Genomic DNA, 14,218 nt, shown 5'->3' on the forward strand with positions numbered 1-14,218 from the left:
ACACTGGATTAATGACCTCTGAGAGAAATGAAATTAATCCTGGGTAGGTGTTACATCAACTCCTTGAGGACAGGGGTTGGGCCCTCCTCACCTTGGTAGCCCTGCAACATCCGACCCAGTGCCTTGCCCGTAGCAGGAACTGAATATTTGTGCAGATGCATGGCCGCACAAATGTATCCAGGGGTACCATGATGTGAAAGTTCATTTTTCCATGAAGATAAGTCGGGGAACGATCATTCCCTTTGCAATGGATTTGAGACTATATTCCAGTCTATAGGTTTCTCCCTCAGATGTCACTTCGCCTAGAAATTCCAAGATGCCCCAGCATTGAGTTGGGTGCACTTCCTCCTCCATCCACCATAGCTCCCTGTGCTTAACCTTATCTAACCACAGTTTTGTAATTGCCTGTTTATTTGACCATCTTCCTCACTGGATTCTAAGGCCCTTGAAGATGGGGCCTGCATCTTGTTTATCATTGTATCCCCAGCAAATAGCAGTCACTCAGATAATATTGATTTAAATTAAATAGCAAACTAAGGTATTACGTATATGCCTGTTCTCTCACGCACAAAACAAATTCCATCTGCAAACAGCTTTTCAGGAATAAATTCTACTATGCAAAGTTCAGGACACATTCGCCTTGAGAATATACAATATTTGACCTTCTAATCATGTCTCCTTCAAACAAACCTAAAGCTTTCCTGAACAGAGGGCCAGATAAGTAGAGGACCAAAAGGCCAAACCAAGAACCTGGAGTGGAGGGTTCCTGGATGCAGTACAAAACTGCCTTATAGAAGCCCCACAGTGGCAGCTCACACCTGTAATCCCAGCACTTTGGGAGGCCAAGGTGGGCGAATCACAAGGTCAGGGGTTTGAGACCAGCCTGACCAACATGATGAAACCCCATCTCTACTAAAAAATACAAAAATTAGCCGGGGGGTGGCAGCACACACCTGTAATCCCAGCTACTCTGGAGGCTGAGGCAGGAGAATCGCTTGAACCCAGAGGCGGAGGTTGCAGTGAGCCAAGATCATGCCATTGCACTCCAGCCTAGGCAACAGAGCAAGACTCTGTCTCAAAAAAAAAAAGAAAGAAAAAGAAAAAGCCACCCAATGGCTTGTTATAATATAGATTCCCATGCCTTTCCATAGACTGTAGAGGGTGAAGCCTGGGAATCTGTATTTTATTTCTTTTTTAGATAGAGTCTTGTTCTGTCACCCAGGCTGGAGTGCAGTGGCGCAATCTCGGCTCACTGCAACCTCTACCTCCTGGGTTCAAGTGATTCTCCTGCCCTAGTAGCCAGGATTACAGGTGCCTGACACCATGTCTGGCTAATTTTTGTATTTTTAGTAGAGACGGGGTTTCTCCATGTTGTCCAGGCTGGTCTCGAACTCCTGACCTCAAGTGATCCATGCCTGCCTCGGCCTCCCAAACTGCTGGGATTACAGGCATGAGCCACCACACCTGGCCAAGGAATCTGTATTTTTAACTAGCCCTTGGAAAATTCTTACTGTCAGGCATGATTAGAAAACATTGTTTGTCTGCTGGGTGCCTGTAGTCTCAGCAACTCAGGAGGCTGAGGCAGGAGGATCACCTGAGCCCAGTAGTTCCAGGCTGTAGTGCACCACAATCGTTGCCTGTGAATAGCCAGTGCACTTCAGTCTGGCAAACACAGCAAGACCCTGTTCTCTAAAAGGAAAAATTTTGCAGCTGGGTGTGGTGGCTCATACCTGTAATCCCAGCACTTTAGGAGGCCATGTCAGGCGAATCACTTAAGCTCAGGAGTTTGAGACCAGCCTGGGCAATATGGCTAAACCCCATCTCTACAAAACGATACAAAAATTAACCAGGCACAGTGGTGGGTCCCTGTGGTCTCAGCTACTTGGGGGGCTAAGGTGGGAGGATCACTTGAGCCCGGGAGGCAGAGGTTGCAATGAGCCGAGATTGCACCACTGCACTCCAGCCTGGGTGACGGAGTGAGACTCTATCTCAAAAAAAGGAAGGAAGGCAGGGCACGGTGGCTCATGCCTGTAATCCCAGCACTTTGGGAGGCCAAGGCAGGTGCGGATCACCTGAGGTCAGGAGTTTGAGACCAGCCTGGCCAACATGGCAAAACCCTGTCTCTACTGAAAATACAAAACCACGCTGGGCATGGAGGTGCATGCCTGTAATCCCAGCCACTCAGGAGGCTGAGGTAGGAGAAACACTTGAACCCAGGAGGCAGAAGTTGCAGTGAGCCAAGATCAAGCCATTGCACTCCAGTCTTGGCTACAGAGTGAGACTCCATCTCAAAAATAAATAAATAAATAAAAAATACAGGCCATTCATCAGGTACCCACTGGATGCCAGCACTCACCTAGGTACTTTACATCCATTATTTCTACTCCTTACAACAATGCTGTATAATAGGCATCATCATCAAATTTTTACAAATGAGGAAACTGAGTCTCAAGCTTACTTACCTACACAAGGTCACATAGCTTCAGACTGGCAAAAACCAGGATCTGAAACTATATCTTTCTTGCCACTATGCTATGATGTTCCTCCCCTTGACATTTGTAGACAAGTTAACATAAGGTGATCTGTGTGTTGGCTCTTATTTCTTATATTATTACTTTCTTGGGCCTCAGTTGCCCCAGTTTTAGAATGGGAAGGGACAGAGTACAAGCCTTTCTACTTCATCCCCCAAGAACAGGGATAGGTGAGGCAACTATGCTTAACATCAAGTCCAGTAACCCACCAGGAGGCAGCTCTGCTGAGCACCAGCCCTAGAACCAGGTCACCAGCCCCGCAGGGAGCTCATTCAGCCTGGCAACCCTTGGTGTATTTTAAAAGCCACCATGAGCAAACCATTCTCCAAAGCCCTCCTAAGCGGAATGGAATGTGTCTTGGGAGTCTGATTAGCTAATGTTGCAGGCATGGCTGCCCTGAGACCTTCCTGCCTCACAGACTGAATTGAATCAGAATGGAAAGGAAGACTTTTAGAAAATTATTAAAAAAAAAAAAAAAAAAAAAAAAGTAGCACTTCGTCTTTATAATAGTAACAGGATGTTTCCTGTGGACTAATAACTGGGCTGTGGTTAGAACTCCATGTTTGTCCACCAGACCTCAGTTCCTCTCTAAACACTGTCTTAGTCACCTGCTCATGCACAGAGCTCGGGAGTGCCTTGGCAGTCCTGTTCTTGTTTCTCACTTCAAGCACTTGCAACATTAAGCATTTTCCCAATTCTTTTCTAGTGTGTGTGTGTGTGTCATGTATGTGTGTGTGTGTGTGTGTGTGTGTATGTTGAGATAAGAAACAAAGTTTGACTTCCAAAGAGATAGTTGCATGCCAAACCCCAAAAACAAGAGACTAGAATGCAACCCAGTCAGAGCCCAAAAATCATATGTTAACCATAAATTTCCCCAGATTTTCAATGCAGGTGAATACAAGCCTATAATGTCTGGGAGAACAGAAACAGGGCTGTTGCTGTCAAGGGTCCCCACCCTGTCCCCATGTCAGATACCTGCAGTGATGAGCCCACTGGCCTCTGTGCCCCAGCCCACCTCCAGAGCTGTTAGGATCTGAGTCAAACCCCCAGTGCCTGCATGTCTGGCAGGACAGATCCGGGACTCAGGGTTTCAGGATATCTGAAAACACAGGGAGTGTGTGTGACAAGGAGAGTCGAGGCCTAGAGGACAAGGAGCTTTTGTTCAGGGCTTGAGAACAACTTCTGTACAAAGCCCCAGAAGTGAGGTGGGCACAGTGGCTCACGCCTGTAATCCCAGCACTTCGAGAGGCTAAGGCAGATGGATCACCTGAGGTCAGGAGTTCGAGACTAGCCTGGCCAACATGGTGAGACCCCCGTCTCTAGTAAAAATACAAAATTAGCCAGGCATGGCGGCACATCCCTGTAATCCTAGCTACTCAGGAGGCAAGGCTGGAGAATCGCTTGAACCCAGGAGGCAGAGGTTGCAGTGAGCTGAGATTGCACCATTGCACTCCAGCCTGGGCTACAGGAGTGAAACTCCATTTCAAAAAAAAAAAAAAAAAAACAAAGCCCAGAAGTGGCAAGCAGTGGGCAGGAGGCAGTCAAGCCTGCAGTGGAACCATCACCTCAAGCAAAGAAAGGACTGAGAGGTACAAAGACAAGAAGGGCACAAGGCCAGAGGCCCACAGCTTCTCTGCATCTGGGTCCTCCAGGCTTGTTAGAAATAAATTAATTTTTTCCAGGCTTGAAAAGAATGTTCTTTTTTTTCAGGCTGAAAAAAATTCTTTTTTTTTTTTTTTTTTTTTTTGAGACGGAGTCTCACGCTGTTGCCCAGGCTGGAGTGCAGTGGCGCGATCTCGGCTCACTGCAAGCTCCGCCTCCCGGGTTCCCGCCATTCTCCTGCCTCAGCCTCCCGAGTAGCTGGGACTACAGGCGCCCGCCACCGCGCCCGGCTAATTTTTTGTATTTTTAGTAGAGACGGGGTTTCACTGTGGTCTCGATCTCCTGACCTTGTGATCCGCCCGCCTCGGCCTCCCAAAGTGCTGGGATTACAGGCTTGAAAAAAAATTCTTAATCATGTTGTGCTGGCTGCATAGAACACCTTGGTCCCTAAATTAACTTGGACCAGTTGTGTCATGTGGAAAAGTACCCTGCAATCTAAATAAGCAAATACAAATTATATATGGTAGCCAGGCAGGGTGGCTCACGCCTGTAATCTCAGCACTTTGGGAGATCGAAGTTGGCAGATCACTTGAGGTCAGGAGTTCAAGACTTAGCCTGGCCAATATGGTGAAAACCTATCTCTACTAAAAATACAAAACAATTAGCCAGGTGTAGTGGTGCGTGCCTGTAATCTCAGCTACTCGGGAAGCTGGGGCAGGAGAATTGCTTGAACCCTAGGAGGCGGAGGTTGTGGGAAGCCGACGTCGCGTCATTGCACTCCAGCCCAGGTGACAGAGCGAGATTCCATCTCAAAAAAAATTAAAAATAAATAAATAAATAAATTTAAAAATAAACTCTTTCTTTTCTTTTCTTTTTTTTTTTTTTTTTTTTTTTTTTGAGACAGAGTCTTGCTCTGTCGCCCAGGCTGGAGTGCAATGGCATGATCTTGGCTTACCGCAACCTCCACCTCCCGGGTTCAAGCGATTCTCCTGCCTCAGCCTCCCAATTAGCTGGGATTACAGGCATGTGACACCACGTGCAGCTAATTTTGTACTTTTAGTAGAGACAGAGTTTCTCCATGTTGGTCAGACTGGTCTCAAACTCCCGACCTCAGGTGATCTGCCTACCTCAGCCTCCCAAAGTGCTGGGATTACAGGCGAGAGCCATCGCACCTGGCCCATGACTTTTGACCTCAAAGAGCTGTAAAGAGAAAAGGAAATGACACATATGAAGTTCCTGGTACATTTTCCGGGAGACCCAAGTGGTAAAGACAGTAACTGATGGAAAGGAGATTGGAAGTCAGAGCCCTGAGACTTCATTAAGCAGGTGTCAGAGCACAGACAAGTTACTCCTCCTGGGCTTAGTTTCCTCTTTTATAAAATGTGGGTTAGATTGGCGTATCAGTCAGAATGGGCTAGGTTATGCTAGTGTCACAAACAACCCTCCCAGATCTCAATGACTTAAGACAACAGAGCTGTATGTCTTGTTCTCACTACGTGTCCATCACAGGTCAGCACAGGGCTGTGCTCCATGCCATCCTCACTCCAGGGCCTCTCTGCTGGAGCAGACACTGAAACACTGCCAGTTGCCATGGCAAAGGGAAAGAGACCTTGAAAGGATCTGGAACCAGCAATTAACTGTCCAGTCCTGGGAGTGACATGCCTCTCTTGTTCACAGCTCATTAGCCAGAACAAGTCACTTGGCCCCACCTAACACACAGGGCTGGGAAGTATAATCCTATCATATGTCAGAAAGCAGGGCAAGAAATGTCTGCTAAACAGCATTAATAACCACCACAATCAGAGAGTCACTAAAATGTTGCTATTAAGAATGTAATCACCAGGCGTGGTGGCTCACGCCTGTAATCCCAGCACTTTGGGAGGCGGAGGCAGGATGATCACAAGGTCAGGAGATTGAGACCATCCTGGCTAACAAGGTGAAACCCTGTCTCTACTCGAACCCAGGAGGTGGAGGTTGCCGAGATCGCACCACTGCATTCCATCTTGGGCGACAGAGCAAGACTTGGTCTCAAAAAAAAAAAAAAAAATGTAATTTACAGGCCAGCCGCAGTGGCTTGTGACTATAGTCCCAACACTTTGGGAGGTTGAGGTGGGTCGATCACTTGAACTCAGGAGTTCAAGACCAGCCTGGCCAACATGGTGAAACCCCGTCTCCACCCCCGTGTGTGGCAGTGCACGTCTGTAATCCCAGCTTCTCGAGAGGCTAAGGCACAAGAATGGCTTGAACTTGGGAGGCAGAGGTTGCAGTGAGCCGAGATCACACTACTGCTCTCCAGCCTGGGAAACTGAGTGAGACTCCATCTCAAAATAAAAACAACAACAAAAATAATAATAATAGGCCGGGCGCGGTGGCTCAAGCCTGTAATCCCAGCACTTTGGGAGGCCGAGACAGGCGGATCATGAGGTCAGGAGATCGAGACCATCCTGGCTAATATGGTGAAACCCCGTCTCTACTAAAAAATACAAAAAACTAGCCGGGCGAAGTGGCGGGTGCCTGTAGTCCCAGCTACTCGGGAGGCTGAGGCAGGAGAATGGCGTGAACCCGAGAGGAGGAGCTTGCAGTAAGCTGAGATCCGGCCACTGCACTCCAGCCTGGGTGACAGAGCAAGACTCCGTCTCAAAAAAAAAAAAAAATAATAATAATAATAATAATAAAAATGGAGTCCACAGACAGCAGCATGGCCACCACCTGGGAGCTGGTTGAAAATGCAGAATTTCTGGCCCCACACCAAACCTGCTGAATCAGAATCTACATTTTTTTTTTTTTGGAGACAGAGTCTCACTCTGTTGCCCAGGATGGAATGCAGTGGCGCCATCTCGGCTCACTGCAACCTCCGCCTCTCGGGTTCAAGTGATTCTCCTGCCTCAGCCTCCTGAGTAGCTAGGATTACAGGCTCCTGTCACCGCACCGGCTAATTTTTGTATTTTTAGTAGAGACGGGGTTTCACCATCTTGAACTCCTGACCTCATGATCCACCTGCTTTGGCCTCCCAAAGCGTGAGCCACTGCACCCGGCCAGAATCCACATTTTAACAAGATCCCCAATAGATTCCTAGGAACATTAAGGTTTGAGAAGCATTAGCCTAGTCTGTTGTGTGGCAGGACAGCATGCTGCCCACGAGCTTGGAGCTCGGCCTTGATTGGTGGAACATACTTATTCCTGGGCCACACTCAGGGGACTCAGTTAGAGTCTGGAGGGAGAGATCAGGAATCTATAGTAAGAGGCACACAGGTAATTCACATGCAGTTGGCTTCCTCTACCCCCACCTTGAGAAAATAGCCTCAATTATTTTTCTGGATATTTTTTCTTTTTCAGTTTTATTTATTTTAATTTTAACTAATTAATTAATTTATTAGAGACAGGGTCTCACTCTGTCACCCAGGCTGGAGTGCACTGGTGCAATCACAGTTCACTACAGCCTCAACTTCCCAGGCCCAAGCAATCTTCCCACTTCGGCCTCCCAAGTAGCTGGGACTATAGGTGTTCACCACCACGCCTGGCTAAGTCTATTTCTTAATTTTTTGTAGAGACAGGGTCTCACTATGCTGCCCAGGCTGGCCTGGAAATCCTGGGCTCAAGTGATCCTCCTGCCTCAGCATCCCAAGTAGCTAGGACTACAGGTACATGCCACCACACCTGGCTAAGTTTATTTCTTTTTTTTTTTTTTTTTTTTTTTTTTTTTTGAGACGGAGTCTCGCTCTGTCGCCCAGGCTGGAGTGCAGTGGCCGGATCTCAGCTCACTGCAAGCTCCGCCTCCCGGGTTCACGCCATTCTCCTGCCTCAGCCTCCCGAGTAGCTGGGACTACAGGCGCCCACAACCGCGCCTGGCTAATTTTTTGTATTTTTAGTAGAGACGGGGTTTCACCGTGGTCTCGATCTCCTGACCTTGTGATCCGCCCGCCTCGGCCTCCCAAAGTGCTGGGATTACAGGCGTAAGCCACCGCGCCCGGCCAAGTTTATTTCTTAATTTTTTGTAGAGACTGGGTCTCGCTTTGTTGCCCAGGCTAGTCTCAAATTCCTGGGCTCAGGTCTTGGTCACCAAAAGTGCTGGGATTACGGGCATGAGCCACCAAGCCCCATCTGGATTTTTATTTTTCTGTGATGCAAAAAGAATGTTAAAAGGCCTAGACTACCACATCTAAGCAGAATAGCATAGAGAGTTTCCCTTTACTTGCTTGGAAACTATAACCCAAGAGAAGGAGAGGGCAAAAACCATTACTGGCAGCTAACTATGTACCCAGGTCTGGGTAGGCTATCGGAATACACTTGATCTCATTTACCCCTTACCACCACTCTGCACCACAGGCACTAGCATGATCTCCATTTTATGGCTACAGAAACTAAAGCATGTGCAGTTTAAGTAACTTGCTCAACGACACACAGCAGGCCAAGCCCAAGCTTGTGTCAACCACTACATGACAGCTTTTCAGGACGGACATCCCTAGCCTAAGGAGGGCGCTCTGCAGAATTCCTCTGCCCTGGGCAGTCTCCTACACGGTCCTTTAACTTCTAGCTTGCTGGAAAGGGCAGCATGTTAGATATCCCTGACTTCCCTGAATGCACATCATAAATGAACCATTTCCAGACAAGAACACACAAATTCTTCATCTCCCTTGATTCTTACTCATCAGCTGCCTGACATTTTCCTCTGTCATTGACATTTTCTTTTTTTATTATTTATTTATTTGTTTGTTTGTTTGTTTATTTATTTATTGAGACAGAATCTCGCTCTGTCGCCCAGGCTGGAGTGCAGTGGCGCAATCTCAGCTCACTGCAACCTCTGCCTCCCGGATTCACGCCATTCTCCTGCCTCAGCCTCCCCAGCACCTGGGACTACAGGCACCTGCCACCACGACCAGCTAATTTTTTGTATTTTTAGTAGAGATGGGGTTTCACCGTGTTAGCCAGGATGGTCTTGATCTCCTGACATCGTGATTCACCCACCTCGGCCTCCCAAAGTGCTGGGATTACAGGCGTGAGTCAACATGCCCGACCTCTTTTTTTTTTTATTTTTTGAGATGGAGTCTCATGCTGACACGATCTCGGCTCACTGCAACCTCCACTTCCTGGGTTCAAGTGATTCTCCTGCCTCAGCCTCCCAAGTAGCTGGGACTACAGGCACCCTCCACCACACCCAGTTACTTTTTATATTTTTAGTAGAAACGAGTTTTCACCATGTTGGCAAGGCTGGTCTCGAACTCCTAGCCTCAAGCGACCTCCCAAAGTGCTGGGATTACAGGTATGAGCCACCACGCCCCGCCAACAATTTCATCAGGCATTTTTTTCTTAGCTTTGCATCCGCTCTACTAAAAGCTGCTGCTGCCACTCTTGAAGTTTATTGCTTCGAGGTTCAGGGAGTTGTGACATGTAACACATGACAAAGAACCTTGGAGAAATCCAGTCCAACCTGCTCATCCCACAGATGAACAAATTGAGGCTCAGAGAGGTTAAGTAACTTGCAAATGGTAACACAGCTGGTCTAGAAATCAGCAGCACTTCAGCCATGAGGCTTCTGTCCTGTCATCTTCTTTGACATGGCTCGTTCTCCTCTGTGTGACTGGCAGAAAAGAAAATGAGATCTTCCTCATTCTGGGCCTCCAGCCTTCTGAATTGACCTCCATTAATTTCTGGGCTGTTAAGAAATGTCGGCCAGGGCCGGGCGCGGTGGCTCAAGCCTGTAATCCCAGTACTTTGGGAGGCCGAGACGGGTGGATCACTAGGTCAGAAGATCGAGACCATCCTGGCTAACATGGTGAAACCCCGTCTCTACTAAAAAATACAAAAAACTAGCCGGGCGAGGTGGCGGGCGCCTGTAGTCCCAGCTACTCAGGAGGCTGAGACAGGAGAATGGCCCGAACCCGGGAGGCGGAGCTTGCAGTGAGCTGAGATCCGGCCACTGCACTCCAGCCTGGGCGACAGAGCGAGACTCCGTCTCAAAAAAAAAAAAAAAAGAAATGTCGGCCAGGCTCTGTGGCTCATGCCTGTAGTCCCAGAGCTGTGGGAGGCTGAGATGGGTGGGTGGATCGCTTGAGCTCAGGAGTTCAAGACTAGCCTGGGCAACAAGGCAAAACGCCTATGTCAACAAAAAATACAAAAATTAGCCGGGCATGGTGGCATGTGCCTGTAGTTCCAGCTACCTAGGAGACCGAGATGGGAGGATGGCTTGAAACCAGGAGGTAGAAGTTGCAGTGAGCAGAGATCATACCACTGCACTCCAGCCTGGGTGACAGAGCCAGACCTTGTCTCAAAAAGAAAAAAAGAAAAAGAAGAAACAAAGAAATGTCAATATGCTTGAATGCTTGATTTAGCCAAGTCTTGAAGTTTGCAGTCACCAAAGATGTAGAGAATGTGAAGCATTTTTGCCTTGGGCTTCTGGACCCTGGGAAATCAGGCTGGGCTTAGCTCATCCTGGACCTGGCCATTGTCCAATCATGATCCTGGTGTAGATGAGGCTACAGCAGGCATCCCAGGTGTCCTGGATTTCCTGGCAAAGTTAAACTTGCCTTACTCTTGTCCCCACTGACACAATGACAGCCTGGAGGATCTTTCTTTCTTTCTTTCTTTTTTTTTTCTCAGACAGAGTTTTGCTCTTGTTGCCCAGGCTGGAGTGCAGTGGCGCGATCTCCATTCACTGTAACTTCCGCCTCCCAGGATGAGGCAATTCTCCTGCCTTAGCCTCCTGAGTAGCTGGGATTACAGGCACTTGCCACCATGTCTGGCTAATTTTTTTGTATTTTTAGCAGAGATGGGGTTTCATCATGTTGGCCAGGCTGGTCTTGAACTCCTGACCTCAGGTGATCCACCTGCCTTGGCCTCCCAAAGTGCTGGGATTACAGGCGTGAGCCACTGCACCTGACCTGGAGGATCACTTTAATTTTTTGTTGTTGCTGTTGTTTGCGGTGTGGTGGGGTTTGAGACACAGTCTCACTCTGGAGTGCAGTGGCACTATTTCGGCTCACTGCAACTTCCACCTCCTGGTTCAAGCAATTCTCTAACCTCAGCCTCCCAAGTAGCTGGGGATACAGGTATGCACCACCATGCCTGGCTAATTTTTGTATTTTTAGCAGAGACAGAGGTCTCACCATGCTGCCCATGCTGGTCTCAAACTCCTGAGCTCAAGCAATCCACCCACCTTGGCCTCGCAAAGTTCTGGGATTACAGGCATGAGCCACCACGCCCAGCCCAGCCTGGAGGATCATTATGCCTGGAGTAAAACATCCACATTGCAGAATTATAAACCTAAACAAAGGAGAGCAGTGAAGGGATCCTGCCTTACTCCCCCAGTCACCCTGGAGTTTGTTATCTGGGAGGATCCCTGGCTCCCTGCTTCCCGGCCTTAGGGCCTTTAGCACCAAGCAGAGGTAGATATGCTTCCTGCACACCTGGGCCATATCCAAGCGTTAGCCAACCAACCCAACTGTTGGCTGTCAGCTAGAAGAGAGTTTAGAAGTCATGCATTTAACCCCTGATTTCCTGATGATTAGAAAAGGCCCAGAGAGGCTGGGCACAGTGGCTCATGCCTGTAATTCCAGCACTTTGGGAGGCCGAGGCAGGCGGATCATGAGGTCAGAGTTCAAGACTAGCCTGACCAACATCGCAAAATTCCGTCTCTACTAAAGATATAAAAATTAGCCGGGCAGGGTGGCGAGTGCCTGTAATCCCAGCGACTCAGGAGGCTGAGGCAGGAGAATAACTTGAACCTGGGAGGTGGAGGTTGCAGTGAGCCGAGATCGCACCACTGCACTCCAGCCTGGGGGACAGAGCGAGAGACTCCATCTCAAAAAAAAAAAAAAAAAGGCCCAGAGAAGGATAACAGCTTGACTAAGGCCATGGGAAAATTTATAGGAAAAGTCAGAATGAGGACAGGGATGGGATGTGGAATACAGTAGTCCCGCCTCATCCATGGTTTCACTTTCCATGGTTTCAGTTACCCTCAGTCACCCTCAAATAGGAATGACGTAGGAATAAATTTAGGAATAACTTAGGAATAAACTATTCCTGAGCTTTATATTGTGCACTGTTTTGAGCAGCGTGAAGAAATCTCTTGCCATCCTGCTCTGTCCTGCCTGAGTCGAGCATATCCACGCTGTATATACCACCTAATGTTAGTCATCCACATCGTGTGTTCCTGACATCCAACCATGGACATTGTCATGGCTCAGTGCTCCAGGATCACCCAAAGCAAATGATCCTCCTTCTGGCTCTCAGAGGGTCAAGAGCAGCCGAACGCTGCCACACAATGGCTGCCTCATTTTCCTTGCTTCATCTCATCACACAGGCAGCTCATCATCTCCCTTCATCGCGAGGAGGGTGAGTACAGTACAATAAGATATTTTGAGGGCCGGGCACAGTGGCTCATGCCTGTAATCCCAGCACTTTGGGAGGCCGAGGCAGGCACATCACTTGAGGTCAGGAGTTCAAGACCAGCCTGGCCAACATGGCAAAACCCTATCTCTACTAAAACTACAAAAATGAAACAGGTGTGATGGTATGCGCCTGCAATCCCAGCTACTCAGGAGGCTGTGGCAGGAGAATTGCTGGAACCAGGGAGGCAGAGGTTGCAGTGAGCTGAGGTCACACCATTGCACTCCAGCCTGGGTGACGAAAGCAAGACTCCGTCTCAAAGAAAAAAAAAAGATTATTTTGAGAGAGAGACCACACTCAAGTAACTTTTATTACAGTTTATTGTTATAATTGCACTATTATTAATGCTGTTAATCTCTTACTGTGCCTAATTTATAACTAAAACTTTATCATAAGTATGGATGTATTGAAAAAACATAGTGGGCCGGGCGCGGTGGCTCAAGCCTGTAATCCCAGCACTTTGGGAGGCCGAGACGGGCGGATCACGAGGTCAGGAGATCGAGACCATCCTGGCTAACAAGGTGAAACCCCATCTCTACTAAAAAATACAAAAAACAACTAGCCGGGCGAGGTGGCGGGTGCCTGTAGTCCCAGCTACTCGGGAGGCTGAGGCAGGAGAATGGCGTAAACCCGGGAGGCGGAGCTTGCAGTGAGCTGAGATCCGGCCACTGCACCCCAGCCTGGGCGACAGAGTGAGACTCCCTCTCAAAAGAAAAAAAAAAAAAAAGAAAAAACATAGTGAGGCTGGGTGCAGTGGCTTGTGCCTATAATCCCATCACCTTGGGAGGCTAAGGTGGGAGGATTGCTTGAGCCCGGGAGTTTGAAACCAGCCTGGGCAACATGGCAAAACCCTGTCTCTACAAAAAATTAGCTGGGTGTGGTGGTGCACATCTGTAGTGCCAACTACTCAGGAGGCTGAGGTGGGAGGATCACCTGAGCCCAGGAGGTTGAGGCTGCAGTGGGCCGAGCAGTGATCAAGTCACTGCACTCCAACCTGGGTGACAGAGCAAGACCCTGTCTCAAAACCAAAACCAAAACCAAAAACAAAAAACGTAGTGTATATGGTGTTTGGTACTAGCCACTGCTTCATATATCCATTGGGGGTCTTTGAACGTGTCCCCTATGGATAAGCAGGGGCTGCTGTCTATATAGGTATAGACACGCATGCACACACACAAACACACACAATTTTATACCACGTTAAAGTTTACGAAGTTCTTTCACATATGATCAGGAGTAATACTCAAACTATTTTAGCCAGTCGGGCACAGGTTCTGATGAATCAGGATGAGCATCGGTTTGCAGCCCTACAAACATTAATACATTTGGCATCTCACCAACCCTGAGAAATGGGCACTGTTACTATTCCCATCTGATATCGTTTGGATCTTTGTCCCTGCCAAATCTCATGCTGAAATGTAATCCCCAGTGTTGGAGGTGAGCCTGGTAGGAGCTGGTTGGATCATGAGGGTGGATTTCTCATGAATGGTTTAGCACCATCTTTGAGGGCTGTCCTCACGATAGTGAATAATTTCTCAGGAGATCTGATTGTTTAAAAGTGTGTAGTGCCAGGCGCGGTGGCTCACGCCTGCTCATCCCAGCACTTTGGGAGGCCAAGGTGGGCAGATCATTTGAGGTTAGGAATTTGAGACCAGCCTGGCCAACATGGTGAAATCTCGTCTCTACTAAAAATACAAAAA

The sequence above is a fragment of the Macaca nemestrina genome, chromosome 12 (assembly GCF_043159975.1).
Source record: "Macaca nemestrina isolate mMacNem1 chromosome 12, mMacNem.hap1, whole genome shotgun sequence".
Lineage (NCBI taxonomy): Eukaryota > Metazoa > Chordata > Mammalia > Primates > Cercopithecidae > Macaca > Macaca nemestrina.